We start from the raw sequence: 20556 nt of genomic DNA on the forward strand, positions 1-20556 counted from the left end.
AAGCATAAAAAGTGGAGTATTCAAAATGACAACCTGAAGCAGCACAGAAAATAGCAACATCTTAAAAAAACGGAAAGTTCTAATAATTGAACACAGTAATTTCAAATGACATGCTTGCTTTGATGTTTCTGTTATTTTGAGAAATGTTTGAGGGCAACGTGCTCAGCTTGGAAGCAAAACGACACGGAGCAACACAGGTTTTATCCCGGGTCCGCGCTTAGAAACCTCTGGGTATTAAGCGCGTTATAAATAACCTATCATATCATATCATATCAAAGTGACAACAATGACATTTGTGGAGGCAAGCATATTACCATTCACTCCAGAAAATGTACAATCTTTCTTTAAAACCATAACTACACAACACAGCAACAAAACCACGTGAAGTATTGTGAGTTTACGGGAAACATGTGACAGTGCAAAGATCAAGACGATGGAAACATACTTACAAAAATGGAATGTGTACGTTGAACAACAGTGCCATCGATATAGATTCATCACAAATGTATATGGCCCCAATACTACGCAGCAGATTATATAATACACTTACTGAATAAAGGGATACACAGGATGTCTAAAGTCTACATCAGCACACTGCGAAACCTTCAATACCTTGGTGATAAGAGAATAAGAGAATCAACCTGTAGTTTTTGATGCCATTGATAATCCATTCCAGGGGCAACCAATATAATGATGAAACTGCAGTATAATTCCCTTTACCAACAAAAGATACATCATCCCTTTAAAATACACTCTGAAATGCGTCAAACTACTCTGAAATGTGTTGTGTTGCGGCCCAATGCAGAATTCCCCCCAAAAAAACAATTAAAGTAATTAATCATGCTGAATATGCCAAATTAATGTTATTGTGTGAAAGGGTAGGTAAAACCCAAGACATGCATTAATAATTACACTTATAATTAAGTTCCAATTTCTGGAGGCAACTACAATACACAAGCAATTATGTACAATCATGGGAACTCAACAAAAAAGGGTTCACTATATTGTCTACATAAGGAAGAACTCCCCGGTGTAGGAATGCAATGGTAATACCATATCTGTTTAAAAAAAGACTCATGGAACTTGAACATTTCTACATTATATTGCATAAAAGGGCCATTCCATGGTAGGTTGGCATATAAACAAGTTCCTTGTCAAAATAACTAAATAAACGTGCTAAACTGACAAATTATAAAAACATGGCAATAAATGAAGTCATAGTAAGGTCAAACATGTGTGTGTTTTGCGCAATGCATACATGGTCCAGCATTTCATTTGTGCAGCCTTCTATCTACATAGTTGTGTTTACCTTATAGATAAAATAAGGTTACAGCCGCCTCAGCTTTTATAATACAACTGTTTTCTTAAAAATGGTATGGAGCATGTGTGGTGCACAAACCAATAAACCATATATTTGTTTTTAAAAACATGAACAACAATTCAAAGCAGGAGTATGAGTTAAGGTTTCACCAATGTTGTTTTTATGTTGTGTTGTGTTCGGAGGGCGCATCTTAAAATGTGTTTGTGGCGTATTCCAATTCCTGCTGTGAAGAATGACTGCAGGTGTGTAGATAAAACAGTTTGTTTTCATGACCCGAGGAATTTAGATGTCTGAAACGGTGGTCTTCTCTAAAAGTTTTAGTTCTGAGAGAGAGACTGGCAGGCTGTGTTGACTGTGGCTCCTTGTCCTGCTGTAAGTTTTCTTTCATAAGTGGCTGACCAGCGAGAATGGGGGCGGAGGTCTTTTCACCACTGCTAGTTTTCCTGCCAGGGAGGTCTGTGCTTTTCCTTGGGCGAGGTCAGGCGTCCAGCCTTCAAACCGGTGGATGAAGCTACAGTTCTTGTATTTTGTCTGCATAAATAAAGGGCTGACCATGCAGCTCTCTCTGGAGTTGGTGTGAAGAAAAAAATGCTGTTTTGCAATCACACTGTTAAGCCAGAGTACGCATTTCCCAATGTAATGTGAAGAGACATTAAGCAGCTTTGTTTCTTTCCTGGTTATGAACCCTTCCTCATCTGTAAACATGTATAGGGCCAATGACCAGCAGCGTGACTCTTGAGGTTTCTTTAAATTTGGTGTGAGAGAAGAAACTGCATGCTGTCACTGAAGCACTGTGGCAACTCATAGGATGACAAAATGTGTGGGTTTGTTTGTGGCATGACGAAACCTTGTTCCTTAACAATTCCACACCGTTTCATCAATCTGCACCACATTTTGCAAAGTTACCTTTAGGGCCCTCCAGACAATGCTGGCTACATGTCATTTTAACACCCTACCCCGTTCCCCAGATTTCAGCAAAGGTCAAAAATGTTTGTGGCTTGATGAAGAGTTGTTCCTTATGCAATTTGTCACCATTGCACCAATCTGCACCTAACTTTGCAAAGTTTCCGGTTAGGATCCTCTGGACATTACTGGCTACATAACATTTGGTCACCACGACCCCTTTCCCCAGATTGCAGCCCCTTCACACATGAGATGGTTGCCTGAAATCAGCAAAACATCAATATGGTCGTAGAAGGACCGGTCCTCAACCCTGCAATGCACCACAACGAACTGCACCATGCCAGGGTGAGGCAACACACCAACTCTCACCTTCCCCCAACGTCTGCTCTGGGGTATGTCAGCCAGTCATAGACGCCCATTCAAAGTGCAAAGCACATCAAGGGATAAGCGAATCGGAACAGCGACCTACTGGATCACTGATTTTCAACAATTCATAAGAGCGTGTCTGTCCACAGAACCCATTTGGAGAATGGGTACTTTTTGCTAGTAATTGTTACGCTCACCTGGTATCCACGGGGACGCCCTTATGCCCTCATTGCTGGATTCACCCTGGACCCTTCCCAATTCCGAATGGTGGCTTCTATGGAGGTCGGGACTGAAAACACAGGAGGACTGGACTTAGGAACAGATTTTGTTTTCTTCCCCCCGCTCCCTCGATTCGATCTGATTGCCCCCTCCTCACCTTGTTGTGATGTCTGGCGTGCCCTCCGTCCTGCCTTCTGTGCAGGGGTGAGTAGGTTTCTGTTGGTTTGAGTGACCGAGTTAACTTCACTGGTGCTAACGCATTCAAGTGTCTTTAAGGAGGTAAGTCTGGTTAAAGCAATCTTAAAATGTCCTTTCTTTCCTTTCTTGCTATTAATGTCTTTTCCTTATTTATTCCCCCTTAGGTGCACGGAGGTTCGGTGGATGCGCAGCTTGGATCGGGCTCGTACCCGGATGATGGACGCAGGAGCGTGTGATGAATGGTAGGTTAAGCGCGAAGTGCGGCGCGGTAATGTCTTCATTTTTCTAACCTGTGTTCTTTATTCCTTTTCAGGTCGCGATGGTCTTTCTGGGCGTGTGAAGATTTCCGGAGCGGAGCCGGCCAAGAAATGCCCAGCCAAGTTATGTTCTCGTGATTACTGCCGTAAATGCCATGAGTAACCTGTTTTAACGTTGTCCTTCTTTCTCTCTCCCTCCAGGTGCTTCGTTCTGGTGCATGTTTGATGTCCCGGTGATGCTGCCGACTGGATGAAAGACCGCGAGCTGCAGGAAGATGGATACTCGACGGATTGGAAGCTGCAGGTAAGCAGAGACTGCTAATGATGTTCTTTTGTCTCCTCTGCAGGTCCGCTGTTCAAGGATAGCCGGATTCTGGTCTCTGGACACGATTAGCGTTACGCTGCTGGCTGCAGAATAATGCGAAGCACATTCTGTAACTTGGGTGTGGTTTATATAGCCCTCTAGTAAAGTAGTCCAGGTAAAGTAGTCCGGGCTACCACACCCAAAACACTGCACCGCACAGTCTGGTTCTAGGAACTATGCTGTGTGGGTGCCTCCATGTTGGCTGCAGGCCTCCAATGAAAAGAAGTCCCTTCAAGACTGTGTCCCAATCTGAACATGAGCCAAAGGCACCAGGACTGACTCCAGGAGAGTCCATGAGGATAGTGCAAGGCCCTTGGGGCCCTAAATGAACCCGGAGTCTTAACCCTACCTGGCATGTGACCATGCCAGTGGGGTTTTGGGTCACGGGTCGTAACAGTAATTTACTAAAGGCATAACATGAATCCTTATTTGGATTACAAGTGAGTTACATCAGAATTCAATTGTAATAAGAAAAACAAAAGTAGAAATTAAATGTTAGGAAATGTTTGGTGAAAGGAGGGGGAAAGATATGGGTGTCCCAAATGTTGCAAATCCCATATTGTATTCTCCACATAACACAATAACCAGTGGATAGATTTACAGAAAACCTAATGGCTGGCATGAGCCATTGTGACATTTTTAATTGATTTTGTGTAAATCCATTCTTCATTTTTCTCAATTTTATTCAAAAAGTGGGTTCAAAAAGTGACATAGATATTTGGCCCATTGCGTTCCCCTTTTGTAAAGGCTGGGCAGGTGAAGAACAATGGTCTGGAGGGTTGCCCAGAGTAATGCCAGAGGTTAAGATTAATTCTAAACCTTTAAGTCATCACCTCTTATGATTTGCTGTAGTCACCCTGAGTGGGACCGGGATGTCCAGATGTGGGTCCCACGCCTGCTGGGCCTAGAGAACCAAGCTACTCCTCACTGATGAGGCCCAACAAGACCGAAACATGTTTGGGGATGCTTGTGGTCTCGTGCAGACAGGATGTGACCAAGCAGTTTGGGCTGGACTGCCACTTTTGGGGGTGGGACCAAGCCTGATTTGCATATAGTCTTTCCCCTTTTGTAATGGCTTGGCAGGCAATTAACAATGGTCTGGAGGGTTGCACAGAGCAGTGCCAGAGGTTAAGATTAGTTCTAAACCTTCCAGTCATCACCTCTTTTGGTTTGCTGTAGTCACGCTGAGTGGGACGGGTATGCCCAGACATGGGTCCGTGCCTGCTTGGCCTACAGACCCAAGCTACTCCTCACTGATGAGGCCCAACAAGGCCAGAACATGTTTGGGGATGCTTGTGGTCTCATGCAGAAGGGACGTGACCAAGCAGTTCGGGCTGGACCGCCCCTTTTGGGGTGGGACCAGCCTGATTTGCATATGCATTTTCCCCTTTTGTAATGGCTTAGCAGGCAAAGACCAATGGTCGGGAGGATTGCCCAGAGCCATGCCAGAGGTTAAGATTAATTCTAAACCTTCCAGTCATAACCTCTTTTGTTTTGCTGTTGAGTATGCAGACAATTTACGGACTCAAATTCAAACTGGGATCCAAAGATGCGATTGGCTAACGCCAGACAGAACGCTTTCAGTCTGGTGGATATCATACTGGAACAGGTTGAAGGAAACACATTTCCCTTTAAAAGAGATTTGCAGGGATGGTTGATCCACCGCTTAGTCCTTACCCCTCTGTTATGTGTCCCTTGTCCACATACTGTTACCTTAATCCTAAACATCACCCAAAATCATTTCTTGTCTCTTACTTCACATGCTTTAGGTTACATGCTTTCCTTCAGCTAGGGCTTTTAATTTACTTACCATGTTCTTTTTCATCACCCTATATTTTACGTAATAATGCCACGTTGTAACTCATCACTGTGTCTTTTTATCCATTTAGTCACAAAGAAATCTGCAGAACCACTGGACAACTTAACATAACCAGAACTACAGAATCATAAGAGATGGATGGTAAACTGGGAAAACAAACCTAAGGTGCATTCTGCTGTGAGACAGTTGATTGGCAGGCCGGTCTTTGTAGAGGCTGGCAACATTTGTACCCGATTGGGGTGGATCACTCCTTTTCAATAATGGACTTGCATGGATTTAGTCTATTTGTGAAAGGGTTGGATTTATGCTGCCAGTCAAACTTATTCGGATTTGGCGTTGCCGATCATATCGCTTACAATAGGTTTTCGAGGTGGGCTGGGGGCTTCGGCTAATGATTGCTGAATTCAGGATATTAGAGCCAGGGGTGTTCTGTGCCCCGATTTCCCATGATTGGTTGAATCTCTGATTACTATGAAAACTCTCCAAGACTTTTTTAGCATTACCTTGATGTACCAATAAATGAACATGTCGAAATTTCACCTACAAAATACAATCATACACTGAGGGGAAAAAAACAGAACACATGTAAGGATAATACTACTGGAGCGTTGAAAAACTCAAAGGGTATTGAGGAACACTCAAAAAGATCTAGGGACATCCTAAAGGCAGTGTTCCACTAATCGCTAGATGTTACTCACAGCCAGTGGTAAGCCTCCACTTCAGATGCCAAAAAAATCACAACCCCTTGAAACGACTCAAATATATAATTTGTCAAAGATAAGCCATGGCAATCCTTACTCCTACAATGCTGCTCATCTCACTATGAACTAGACTGGTGTAAAGACCAGACGTCTTCTTGGATACAAACAATAAGAGAACCAGGGACAATTTTAGGACAATTAGTTAATTTAAGTACATTCTCCTGTAAATACACTTTCAAAACACCCCTCCTCCTTTTCAGGCAAAGTATACATTTGTCCGAAAGCAACTATTGGCCTTGTTCAGTTTCAAGCTCACGGTCACACTTTTCATGAGGAGGTAGAGCACAGTCTATGCATTTCTGAAACACATCCTGGAACTCACGAAATGTTCTGGTATACATTACCAATAATCAGTAAGTCCAATTTATCCCAATTCATTAACCTACATACCTTGAACTTCTACTCCAGGAGTCTAAAAAGTAGACTGTGTCAAGCACTTGGCCTAAAGAAAAGATGGGCCCATTATAATAGGGCAATAAGTTCAATGGTGCACAGATTTTGCTTCTGCAACCACAGACCGCCAGAATTAAGGGAAAGTTGGGAGATGCAACTGAGTCAGAGGACAACACCTCCTTATGATTTCCTGGATACCCCACACAGCCCTTATTTGAGTATATATATGTCGAATAGATGGTTTATCAACTGCATAAACCGTATCCACCTGTGAGCCGGGCACGACTGGAACCCCAAACTACTCGTTCCACATCTAAGATTCTTTGGCCTGGTGCATCTCCGAGGAATGTGACTAATTTCCATGCATTACTCTTGAGGCAGTGGGTGTGTTGGTCACAGGAGCTGGGTGTCAACACCTGCAATGTGATGGTGAGACCGGGGGAGGATCTTGGACCCACCATGCCACAGTCTGTTAACAGGGCCTTTTCACCTTGGGCAAGTATGGAGCCCTGTCCACTTTTGATGTACTTCAAACATGGGTAACACATATAGAGGTCAGGCAGTACTTACTTTCCCAAAGGGTGTTGCATGTGGCTGTGCGGTCGGATGTGTGTCTAAATGATCAGGCAGATAAACACAGAATTCAGAGCTCCACTGCAGCAGCACTGCTCTCAGCTTTCAAAAAGTGCATTTCCAAGATGGCAGTGAGATGTAATCTAGGCCCAGCCCACATCCCCATACAGGGGAGCGGCGGGCCACAAAACTGACAGGGAAGACCAGAATCATTACAGCTCAAGCAGTCCAGTTCCAAAGCCGAAACACGCGAAGACCTGAATGTGGTTAAGTAAAGATGGTGTCCATGATTGGGGTCCAGCCCACTACGTGAAAGTCACAGATGTGCTTGGTGGGGAGAAAGCGAGTGTGAGAGTTTGAGAGTGTGAGTGTGTGAGTGTGTGCATCTCATTTGAGGGAGAAGGTCTGGTAGAAAGGTGGTACCATGCCACCACAGCTCTTTCCCAGGCTGCAAAGGGACTGGGTTAATGCTCCCCTGTCGATATTCCCCCGTTCCTGCCTTAGAGAGTTCAGTTGGAGATGTGTGAGAAAGCCTGAGTTCATAGACCAAAAAACCTGCCAGGCAGAGAAAACCCACAGGGGTAAAAAGAAACAAAAAAGCAAGAACAAATACAAAAAAAGCAAGGTCGGGATACGAATGGAAAGAGGGTGGTAAGCTAATGTGAAAAGTAATCCAAAAACAGGTAGCCACAATCCAATTAGGTGATTCCCAATACCAATTCAAGAAGCAAGTATCCTAAGGTGCAGATAGAGGTCAAATCTGGTTCTTTTCTAGAATTCAAAGTGCAATCCTAATCGTAGCCCTGAAGGCAAATGCAAGAAGAAACATAAGCAAAACGGCAGTAACGGACACAAAAGGAAAAGAAGGGAAGTCGAGGCAAAATCAAGATCCAAAAGGTGGTGTCTGTTGAGGGAAGCAGTGGTCGAAAAAGCAGAAAACAAGAGTGGAAGAATGAAGTGCTGCTCACTGACGGGAACAGTTGTGGGACACATATACACCAAAATGCTGGTTTTTCACTCCCACGTTAGCAGAAAAAGAAGCTAACACGAGTCGGATTGGCCAAACATCAGACTTTGGGATTTCATCATAGCTCCATGGCATATTGGGACCTGTAGTCTCGGTTCTGCCGCTGAGCGCTCAATCGCCATGGTAACCGCCAAAAGCACAATTCCCATGGACCATAGATGCTTCACCGAGCGTTGGATCGTGACAGGCGAACATCAGTAAAGGAGAGGCTGAGGACAGTAAGTAGGAGGTTGCAAAAAACATCCTGAAGAAACAGTTGGTAAGTATGGAGGAGGTTGATGGACATGAGGAGAGGAGGAATAACAAAGAGGAGGCTAAAAAAGGAGAAGGATCAGGGAACCTACAAGCTTGGCAGGAAGAAGTTGAGATGGGGTGGAGAAAAGAGCATGTGATGGAAAGTCAAGGTGGTTTAGGAAGGGGTTAAGGAGAGCAACAGGATAGAGGAGAGGTCAAGAGAAGCAGGAGAGGTCCCCTTACGTATAAGACCATTGCGACTCATCAAAAAGGTACACAAGAACAGGATTTTGTATTTTATTTTTGTATTTTATTTAATTTATAGAGCGCTTTCACCAAAGCACTTGTGCAAAAATAGAAAAATCAGTACAATCAGTGTGAACAATATATTCTGGGTAAATAAAAACAGAAAGGGGGGGAGGTAAAGTCAGTTGTCGGAGAGCACAGATAGAAGATTAGTCTTGAGATTGGTTTGAAAAATATGAAGAGAAGAGGAAGAACGAATAGAAAGTGGGAGATCGTTCCAATGCTTAGAGGGAAGCAAGGAAAAGAGACAGAAATGAGAGGACACAAAGGGGGATTAGGGACAGAGAGAAGAAACTGATTCTGAGAGTAGTGAGCACACAGAGGATAATATGGTGAGATTAGTGAAGAAAGGTAGAGAGGAGTGAAACCATGAATATACCTAAAGATGATACAGAGTAAGTGATAAAGACGAGATTCAAAAGGGAGAAGAGATAAAAGAGGACATAGCAGATGACAGAGAGGAAAGAGAGATGAGGAACAGAGGAGTTATAGACAGAGGCAAGAGGGACAAGATAAGCATCAGGAAGTCTGAAAAGAGCTGAGCAATATTCGCTACAAGAGAAGACTAAGCAAGAAAGAAGAAGCTTAGTGGCATGAAAAGAGAGATAAGGCAGAGCACAATGGATTTTGAAAAGAGCTTAGTGACAGGATCAGGCTGCGGAAGGTATGTGCAGAGAGAAAGAAAGAGAAGGGTCAACGATTACACCCAGTTTGCGAGGCGAGAGAGAAAAAGGAATGGGTGTGGGGGTGGAGAGAGGGAAGGGAGAAATAGGGGGTTGAATCATAGTACAAGGAAAGAGAAAACCACTGTTTGAGGGATTGAGGTGGATTTAATGTGACACATCCAATTTTAGATGCAGAGGGGCAGGTGGAGACAGTAGAGTGTAGTGTAGAGCATCAGTGAAAGAGGAGAAAGAAAAGGATTTGGGTGTCATCAGCATTAAGATGAACGGGGAGATTAAAAGAAGAGATAAGCACAGAGTGTGAGATTGTATAAAGTGAGAAGAGAATGGGGGCAAGGACAGACCCTTGAGGCACTCCACAAAGAAGGGCATGGGAGGAGAGGTTTTGCCAGCCCAGGATGTGGGGGAATAGACTTAGGCCCCAAGAGAGGTAGTTTGGGACTATATCACCAAGGAGTAGCCTATGGTTGCCTTCCTCCCGGTGGCCTCTTTGGTAGTTTCTATGTTATTGTTTAACCCCAGGGCTACTTTGCCTGGCCTGCCATGCATGTGCATTTAAGGTATCAAAACCACACGTCAGGGGCCACCTAGAAGTCAACAAAGAGAAGTAGATGAGCGCAATCTACAAACCCAGAGCCAAAAAAGAAGTGTGGTGCACGCAAACCCGCCAAGACTCTGAGTGAACAAATTGTGAGGATATAGCCTGAGAAGAATTCCCGTATTGGGGATATGAAGAACAGATACTTACCTGTTTGAACCCCAAGACTAAGACCTTCTGCTATTAAGTTATGTTTTGTCCCAGAGGCATAGACATCCCTACTACATTTGTATTCTTTAAACCTTTCCATTGATCCAAAGCAAATGGATGTGGGCAAAATGTAGATTTAACTAAGCAGACATAAAGACACTTCTTAATCCTGCTGGACATTCCATCAAACTTGTGAACTGGAAAGCGAACCCCTGTGGAATCCATCCCTTACAGAGTACTATTTATACCTCTCCATCACCCTACTTTCAACTCCTCACTGACTCGCCCTGAATCCTATCACTCCCATCCCTTGCAAATAGTTTGACCACACATCTTGTTGCCACCGAACCACAAAATAGCCATCTTCATCCTCAGATCTGCCCAATCCCTGCTCAGTCTCCTTCTACAGATGCCTTCCTATAACCCCTCTAGTCCTTGTCACACTCACCACATTCATCCACATCTTTGATTTATTATTTCTGCATGTCTACAGTGTTTCCAGCCCCTACTGGGGCCCACCCCACTCTTCCATCACTACCTCACAATCCACTCTGTCCCTCCATTCAGCCCCAACTAAATGTTCAGCTTTGGCAGCATCCCTCCCCCTCAGGACATCCATGTCATCCTCATCAATGAACACTCCTTGTCCATAAAATGTAAATCCTGACCTTGGCAGTAAGAGGCCACTTAATCTACTCTTTAGCATAAAGATGTGGCTTGCCAACTATTAGCTAGTCCCTTTTGCTACAATCTAATGAAAACATTGGCCTAACAGATTATCAGGAGGGACAGCCAAGTAAAATAGGAGAACAGTGCAGCCTCCTCACTGCCATCTGTCATGGCCCTGACTATGAATCTCTCCTCCTGAAGCATCATCTCATTTTCAACATCAGCCACTCAATCCTGCTCACCTACAGATTTGCCGACCAACCAAAATTGGGCAAAGACTTCTGCAACTCGGTCATTACCATTATTTAAGGTAATTTCAGACTGAAAATCCACCAGAATGCCAACAGTCGGTAGGTCGACAAAACTGACTGACTACATACGATACTTGATCTCTATTATGAAAGATGTACTCCTCCACCGATTGATAAGGTGCTGCACTCGTTCAGGTAGACATTTATTTGAAACAATCTTCTAGTCACCTGTTTTAGTGGCGTTCCAAGACATCTATTTTATAGAGCAACCAACATAATTTAACCATCATTTTTTAAATTATTTTTTGGGGGGGGATTTGAATAGCGCACTGCAGCCCGTAGGCACTGAAGCGCTATAAGGTAACTTAAGAAGACTTGCTTGCGGGATACAGGAAGCAGCCCGCATATGGACCTTGAATACATAATGCTTGGTTACAGTACGATTGGGTACAGAGCAAGGATATATAAGCATGGGCAGGAATAGAGATAAATACAAAAGCTTAAAGGAAAGTCCATTCATGAGATCATAGTTAGACTAAGGAGGAAGTTACACGCAGGGTAACTCGTACGATGTGGGATGGGATTTTAGACAAACAGTCTAGTTTTTATGGCTTTGCGGAAGGCTGCATGTGAGTCAATGGTCCTGATGTGGGCTGGGAGTGTGTTCCAGTAGTCACGGCCATGGTTGGGAAACGCGACCCTCCGGCACGCACTCTACATGTGTGGGGGACAGTAATCTGGTTAACGTAGGCCGTCCTCGACGGTCTAGATGCAGTCTGTTTGGTGATCCTTTGTGCAAGGTACAAGGGTGCCTAGCCGTGAAGGCATTGTGTGTGAGGGCAAGTGTTTTAAAGACAATTCTTTCCTTCACGGGAAGCCAGTGTACCTGTCTTCTGATTGCAGAGATGTTATCCCTCCGTGGGAGGCCTGTAGTGGACCTAAGGGCATTGTTCTGAGCAATCTGTAGTTTCGCCAGGTTCTTTTGTGAGGTTCCAACAAAGAGGGCATTGCAATAGTCCAATCTGGACCCAATGATGGCCCTAGCTATGGTGATGCAGTTATGTTGGGAAAGAAATGGCCTAACTGCATCGATCAGCTTAGAGTGGTATGCTGCCGAGGATGTGACGGCATTGACCTGCCTATCCATAGTAAGGCTAGGTTCAAGATACACACCCAGCGTCTTGATTACTTGTGACACTGTGATGGGAATTTTGTCGATGGTGAATGAGCAGTAATCCTTGTCGAGTTTACCCAGTGTGGAAGGGGATCTAACCAACAGAGGTTCTGTTTTATCGCTGTTTAGGCATAGCCAGTTTTCCGCCATCCAGGTTTGAATTGTGGAATAGATGCCATTGAGGGTGTTCAAGTCAGTTAGGTAGTCACCCGTGAGTGGGATGAGCACCTGTGTGTCATCTGCATAATTGGTATACGAGATGCCCAGAGCATCCAGTATGCCGAACAGAGGGTCTAGTGAATAAGTTGTAGAGGGTAGGGGCTATGCAAGATCCCTGTGGGACACCACATTTGATTGGACTGGGGATGGCATTCGAGGAGTCAGAGAAGACCTTCATGACTCTCACCTGGAGGAATGACGTGATCCATTCACATGCCTTTGGTGAGAAGTTGGCCGCGGATGAGAGATGGTGACAAAGGGTTTTATGGTCGACCAAATCGAAGGCTGACGAAAGGTCAAGGAGAAGGAGCAGCGCAGGTTTGCCTGCGTCTCTGAGGTCATCAATTTGATTTTTTAGGTCAAGAAGTGCCGTTTCAGTACCATGTCATGGTCGGAGGCCAGATTGGCGTAATCCCAGGAGGTGATTGACCTCAATTAATTTTTGAACTTGCAGATAGGCTGCTTTGTCCAGGATTTTTAGTAGAAATGGGACAGTGGTGATGGGTCTGTAGTTCCCAGGGACCAATGGGTCCAGGAAGGTTTTTTTTTTTAGGAGTGGTCGAACCCAAGCTTCCTTGAGGGTAGTTGGGACGCGGGCAGACTGGAATGAAGAGTTGATGAAGGCAGTGATGAAAGGGGCGGTAGCCAGGGCACAGTCCTTGATGAGGTGCACTGGGCATGCGTCACCTTTACAGTTGGACTGTTTGATAGATTTTATAAGGGCAATAACTTCAGATTTGCTCATGTCCGAGAATTCGAAAGTAGGACCCTGACTGGGGGTGGCAACCTCTGGGGGTGCCGTTGGGCTGGGTATAAGTAGAGAAGATAATGCTTTTTGGTGGGCTAAAATTTTGACGTGCAAGGTGTCCAGTTTATCAAGCATGGCAGCTTGGATTTGTTTGCAACATGCTTCGTCCTTAATAACGGATGATGGAGTTTATCTGGGTCTTCCCCACCCTCAGGCTGGATGATGGGCTCCTTGCTCATATCTGCTCACAGGTCCAGAGGAACATTGAGATAATTGCTTTCACTGCTGTTCCACAATGCACCAGGCCTCATCTGTTTGTCCTTTTGACCTACATAACTATTTTCAATCACTGGCTGACCAACATTTGGCACATGCTTTGAAAGTGCACAACAAAGGCATACAATGTAAATGGTGCAACACGCTGGTAAACTGAATTCCCAATGTCAGCTCTGATAGAACAGCACAGCTGTCTCAGTAGTTAAGAAAGAGCATGATGTCAACTGGCTAGATATCACACAATACCAATCCAAGGAGGTCCTGAGCTCCTCTACACACTCTGGAACCCTTGATCATGCACCAGCAGTAGAACTCGCTCTCAAGATCTATCAAATACCCTCACCAGCCACTTCTACACCAAACCCCTTAGACCGGGAGCCCCCCTTACTGCGCAACTGCTATCCATTCTAAACCCATCAATCCCTCCACCCTCACCAATGATCATGCAACGATGGTGACCACCTTCATCCCCCTTTTGCTCGCAAATCTGTAGGGCCGATTCGTCATCTAGCCTGCAGAGCCTTTACCCTCTCATCATTAAGGACATTCTCCAATCCACCAAGTCGGCATTTCTGGCTCTGGACAGCCTTAACACTTAGTGAGTTCAGACCACCATGGCATCCGTCTTCTGCTTATTTGACTCTTCTAACAGCCTGTACGTAGGATCTCTGGAATGCCTGCTTCTCAAACTGCAGCATGTCCAGAACTCTGCAGCCAATCTCCTGCTCCATCTCAGCACTTGGTGACAAAACTCGTCCAGCTCCAAATGTGCTTTATTGGCTACCAATAACCCACTGCATTACCTACGAGGCCTTATGCATTGCGCCACAATTATTATCCACTTGCGACCCGCAGGTGAAAACCTACCTGTTTGAACTTGTTGAAAGCCTAGGCAGAGTTTGGTGACCTCCCACCTTGCATAGATGGCAAAGGGCAGGAGTGTTGCAAGGGGTCCTACTACCCAGGGACATCATAACCACTGTTACTAGTGGCCGGAGTGTGGGTTAGGCACCCTAACCACTAATAGCATATGAGCATTGTAATTGATTAGCCGGATGTTGTGGTAGGAAAGGATACCTCAAGACCCCAGGGGCACCACACACAGTTCCAACATAGTTGCTCTATTACTTCTTTTTCTAACACACTGGGCCTCATTACGGGTTGAAGGTGTGAAGGCAGGCGCTCTGTTACCAGTCTTTAGATTCTCCTCCTAACGCACGTTTTCATGACTTCATCAATCTTCAGGGAGGCTGAGTTTCTTTGTTTTTTCAGGCGGGTCTGCATTTCTGTTTCAGGTGTGACAAGTTAATTAGCTCTGAGGATTCTGGTACTTGTATTTTTCACACTTGATTTTGCTGGCAGGTGACTGGAAACAACTCCCTCCATAGCACAAATCTTCCCCTTGATGGGGGGAGGGAGAAAGCCATGGTTGTGGCTCTCCAATGTAAGGCATGATGGCCCTGCTGCACTGCCTTGTGAGCCCGGGACTCCTGGAACAATGTTTAAAGATGTGAAGGCAGGCGCTCTGTTACCAGTCTTTAGCTTCTTCTCCTAACGCACGTTTTCATGACTTCATCAATCTTCAGGGAGGCTGAGTTTCTTTGTTTTTTCAGGCGGGTCTGCATTTCTGTTTCAGGTGTGACAAGTTAATTAGCTCTGAGGATTCTGGTACTTGTATTTTTCGCACTTGATTTTGCTGGCAGGTGACTGGAAACAACTCCCTCCATAGCACAAATCTTCCCCTTGATGGGGGGAGGGAGAAAGCCATGGTTGTGGCTCTCCAATGTAAGGCATGATGGCCCTGCTGCACTGCCTTGTGAGCCCGGGACTCCTGGAACAATGTTTAAAGATGTGAAGGCAGGCGCTCTATTACCAGTCTTTAGCTTCTTCTCCTAACGCACGTTTTCATGACTTCATCAATCTTCAGGGAGGCTGAGTTTCTTTGTTTTTTCAGGCGGGTCTGCATTTCTGTTTCAGGTGTGACAAGTTAATTAGCTCTGAGGATTCTGGTACTTGTATTTTTCACACTTGATTTTGCTGGCAGGTGACTGGAAACAACTCCCTCCATTGCACAAATCTTCCCCTTGATGGGGGCAGGGAGAAAGCCCGGGACTCCTGGAACAATGTTCAAAGATGTGAAGGCAGGCGCTCCGTTACCAGTCTTTAGCTTCTCCTCCTAACGCACGTTTTCATGACATCTTTCAACCTCATTACGGGTTGGCCTGTCCGGTATTAACGTGCTGGTAGTAACGTATAACGGCACATCATCGCACTGGCCAACTACAAGTTTGTCGGTGAGGTGGCGGGATTGGAGGTCATTCCGACACCTTACTGGCAAAAATCGCCAGTATTACCGATGTAATGGAGACGAACAGTGTCTACCAGCAATTATAATCTGTCGGTAACACCGCCAGGCCGAGTGCCCGTGTCAGTAATTCCATTTGCCGGTATCCTGACAGATTTACAGCCAGGATACTGGCAAGCATGTAATAAGCCCCACTGTCTTTCCAGGTTGAAGCTTTTGTGGTGGAAGGTCCAGTGGCTAATGCGGCAGAAAGTAACGGAATGCAACATGGCAATCTGTGTGCTTGCATTAAATGGAAAAGACCAATTTTACCTATTGACTCATTTATTCTCCTTTTGCCCTTGCGCAGGGGTCTGAAACATGCGGCTCTTCAGATGTTTTGGACTATGACTCCCATGATCCCTCACCAAATAGTTTGGTGGCTAGTGGAATGGGAGTTGTAGTCCAAAACACCTGGAGAGCCAAAGGTTACAGACCCCTGCGGTAGGGCATAGGCCCTACATCATACTCTCAATTTTTATTTTCTTAATTGTATCCAGTGAGACAGTTGAGGTAAAGCACAGTTTTAGAAATTAATGTATTCTTATTTTTCTTCTCCATATGTTTTATTAGTACCCGGCGAGGGCGCAATCAGAATGAAAATGCCATTCTGATTGGCCCTCGCCGAGTCGTTACCAGTCCGGGAACCCTCCGTCGGGATTCCACGGCCTTTGTCCCCGGCGGGGGCCGTGGCAGCCCCTCAGCCAATGAGGAGGCTCGAAGCAGGGCCATCCCCGCTCCGAGCCTCCCCAAGGCTGAGAGGCTACCTACGCCCCCTGCCGGGGACAGAGGTAAGGCTTTTTTTTCCTTCCCTCCCTCCTCCCACCTCCCTGCCCTCCCCACCCCACTTACCTCCTATGCCTTGGTCCCCGGCGGGGGACGATGAAAGCCTCCAGCCGTGTGAAGACTCGGAGCGGGGACATCCCCGCTCCGAGCCTCCACACGGCTGGAGACTTCCATCATCCCCCACCGGGGCAAAGGCCGTGGAATCCCGACGGAGAGTTTCCCGGCCTGGTAACGACTCAGCGAGGGCCAATCAGAATGGCACTTTCATTCTGATTGTGCCCTCGCCAGGTACTAATTAAGCAATATGCCTCGAGCAGCGGGGGCATTACCGACTCTGGCAATGCCCCGGGGCCTTCATTAAGGCCCTCGCTTTACTCGGGGCCTATAACTATGGGCCCCGGGGCATTACCTGAGTCGGTAATGCCCACGCCACTCGGGGCATATTGCTTAATTATTAAATGAACAACTTTATTTTCCACTCAGTTTCAAACACATTTAGGTTTTAATGATAATTACTTTTTTTAAAGAAGCATCTCTGAAATACATAAACTGCCTAAAAAAACAAACGTATGCTATACATATTTTCATTCATTAACCAATTATTTGCTTTTCCTTGCAGGTTGTTAATTTTTTACCCAATCATTTATTATTGTGCTTGTTGAGCAAACTATCACTTCGCTAAGAGCAAAACTGCATTAGAAATCTGATACTAGAACACTAGATGACTCTGAGCCTAGCTGGCCTTTCAATCTGAATGTGTAAGTGTGTGAAGAAAATAACCCAGGAGGTGAACACACTGGGCCAATTAAACGGTGTTTTGGTTTAGTGAGCTAAAGGCTGAGAAGCAAAAACCCTTCCTCCTGCTTCTAATTTAATATCATTCTGCTTGCACTTGCAACCTGAACTGAACAATCCACTCCAAAGAAAATCTAATCGCTGTTTATCCTCCCAATGCCAAGAGCAGGTACAAAGCCGCAGCAGACACATGAAAACAATTAGCAGCTCGGCTGACACGCTGCTGGCATCTTTCCCATTTCAAACAGGAAAGCTATTCACGAGGCCGAGTTGACCCCACGAGAGACTAAATGTTCGCTTTCTCTTTACTTTGCAAAAAAGAGCTATCACAGAAAGAACTTTTGTGAAATTAATTCCTTGCAACATTGAAGGTTTATAACAGCAGTTCATGTGACATGCTTTCATTTTTTGGATTATGTGTTTTTCTCTTCCGGGTGGTTGCTGATGTGATTATTAATTAAAAGCACTGTATTTTTGTAACAGGGACATATTTTATGAGACAGAGTACATTGTAAGCTGACAATATAAACAGCATGCAATGTGATGCCAAAAGAAGAACAAGGAACATGCATGGCGCCTGAAAAAGGCATTGTAGGCACCCACGTTAGCATTGTAGGCACGTTACGCATTGTAGGCACGCACGTTACGCGTGAGGGTCTTGAGCAACGCATAAGGCCCAGGCAATCCAAGCCTGCCTGGCTTTATCAAAGGAGAGATGATTTCTTACGTGGGGCACCAGTGTCCACCAACAGCATTGCTATGGAAATCCTCAAAGAGATGGTGGCAGAAATTTAGGGGCGTACTGGCAAGGGGGGGGGTCAAAGGGCCAATTGCCCCCAGGCTGGCTGGGCTGTTGCCCCATGGGCCAGAGCTCCAACATTTTAAAAAACGGATAAAAAAAGATGAAATCCTTAAGATTCTAACCTGCCACAAAGGAAATCAGTGCTGCAAACCGTTCTCAGATTCTGTGTAAATGGGCGAAGCATTTGCCTTGATTCCAGCAATGTTTTAGAGGTGCCTTGGTGGCCCCCACACATTTGCATCCACAGTTAGTGGGAGGGAGAGCATTCTAGGCGGCAGGGGCATGTTCATGCCGCCCAGTGGCATTAAACAACAGATTCTATGACCCTGGATGGTAATGTTGGCACCACTGCTACGCATACACCATTGGTCAGTTACAATCCACAGCAGCAAATCACAACTCCTACTTGCCAAGGAAGTAAGGGTTCATACCTTATTAGAGTTTGCCCTCTGTTTAATCTGTACGATGCTTCCCCTATAGTCTGCAGAATTTCTTGATGCTCAGTGTGTTCATTCAAAAAGAGTTTAATAGCACCCAGACTAGCACCTATGGATGTTGCTTGTATAGTGGTTATAGAAATGGCTGTTGGACTGTTTGTCATACTTGCATTTGGACACAGTTGAAAAACACACATAGAAAGATGTAATAGTCAGGTATTCATTATTGGAAGACTACAAATTAAGAGGGTCATTCAGAGCTGGTCAGACTTTCAACTACCACTGATTAAAATTACAAGCTCCTACCTGTAGAGATATCGCGAGAGCCCCACTCTCGCGAGATCTCGCGGCCGCACCAAGAACGCCCTTCGCGCGCGCCGCGCGCATTACGGGAGCGGCAGAGGACGCATCAGGACGCGTCCTGACGGCTCCTCAGAGATTTGGGCTTGGGGCCTGCACCACAAGGCACGCCAGCCCCCCAGCCCTGCAGCTGTTAACAGGCACGTTGCCTGGTTGTTTTGGCACGTTTATGTGCATATGTTTGCAGCAGATGTCTCCCAGTTAATAAAGGACATCAAGCTACACCACTTTTTTGCACCAGCAGAGGTGGTGTTTCTGGAATACCTCCATTGTTATTTCAGAAATACCACATCCGATGAAGGTAATGTAAAAATAATTTTTAAACATTTTCTTTTAGACATTTTCAGCATCAAGGTGGAGGTAAAAATAGGTGGATTTTCTGCAAAAAGTCTGCCAAAAATACTACCGCCGGTATTCCCATGGAATGCCAGCTATGCTATTTGATCAAACCCTGAATTGGGTGGACAGTAAAATCACTGGTATTTGCCAAATACTGGCAATTTCACTGTTACCACCCAATCTCTGACTGACCCCCTAAATCTGTGATCGTTTTTATTGTCTTGTCCAGAACACTCTTCTCTTATGTGACCAACAAAAGACGCATATGCAAATCAACCCAGATTTAGATATATAGATAGAAAGTCACATGAACACAGATACACCCTTCCACATATATTTACTGTCACAAATACACTCAAACACATTAACCCAGTCACTGAAACAGACACACACGCACCTTATTTAATAAACTACACAAGTAGAATAGGCCCCTCTCCATCAACGGATCCAAGGCATATTTCTCTTTCAGTTGTCTATCCTTCTGTGCGTTGAAATATGGAGCCGATTTTCAAAGAAAGTGGAACTTGGGAGCACAAAGAAAAAAGTCCACTCCCCGTTTTTCGCTCTGCCTTATGCAAGTGCAGGCCCCACAGCCACTATTATCAGCGCGCACAAATGAGCTCAAGTGAGCTGTTTGGCTGGAAGGACTTGTGCCTGGCGTTTCATTTCGTTGCACTGTGTCGGCAAGAGAAAGCGTTTTGTGATTGGAAACACGACGTGGGAAAAGTATAAGTAAATTAAGCAATCTGCCTTGTGGCCCCGCCCCCTTACTCCCAAGATTCCATTTCTGCCGGGGTTCTCGCACACCTGCGCGCGCGCACAAATGAGCTCATGTGAGCTGTTTGGCTGGAAGGACTTGTGCCTGGCGTTTCGTTTCGTTGCACTGTGTCAGCAAGAGAAAGCAAGTAATTTAAGTGTACGTGCATTCCGGACCTCTGCACCTTTTGTCTCTGAATGTTGAACTTTTGTTCTCTGGGTGTGGCATCTCTACTGAGCGCTGATTGTGTCTTTCTTTGTTTCCTCTACCCCCTTACTCCCAGGATTCCATTTCTGCTGAGGTTCTCGCGCACCCGCTCGTGCGCACAAGTGAGCGGTTTGGCTGTTCGGCTGGCGGGCGGCAAGAGGCATCGGGCGGGCATAAATAAAAGGAAAAAATATATATATTAAAAAAAGGAAGTGTTTTC

The sequence above is a fragment of the Ambystoma mexicanum genome, chromosome 9, assembly GCF_040938575.1.
Source record: "Ambystoma mexicanum isolate Mex_15411 chromosome 9, UKY_AmexF1_1, whole genome shotgun sequence".
NCBI lineage: Eukaryota > Metazoa > Chordata > Amphibia > Caudata > Ambystomatidae > Ambystoma > Ambystoma mexicanum.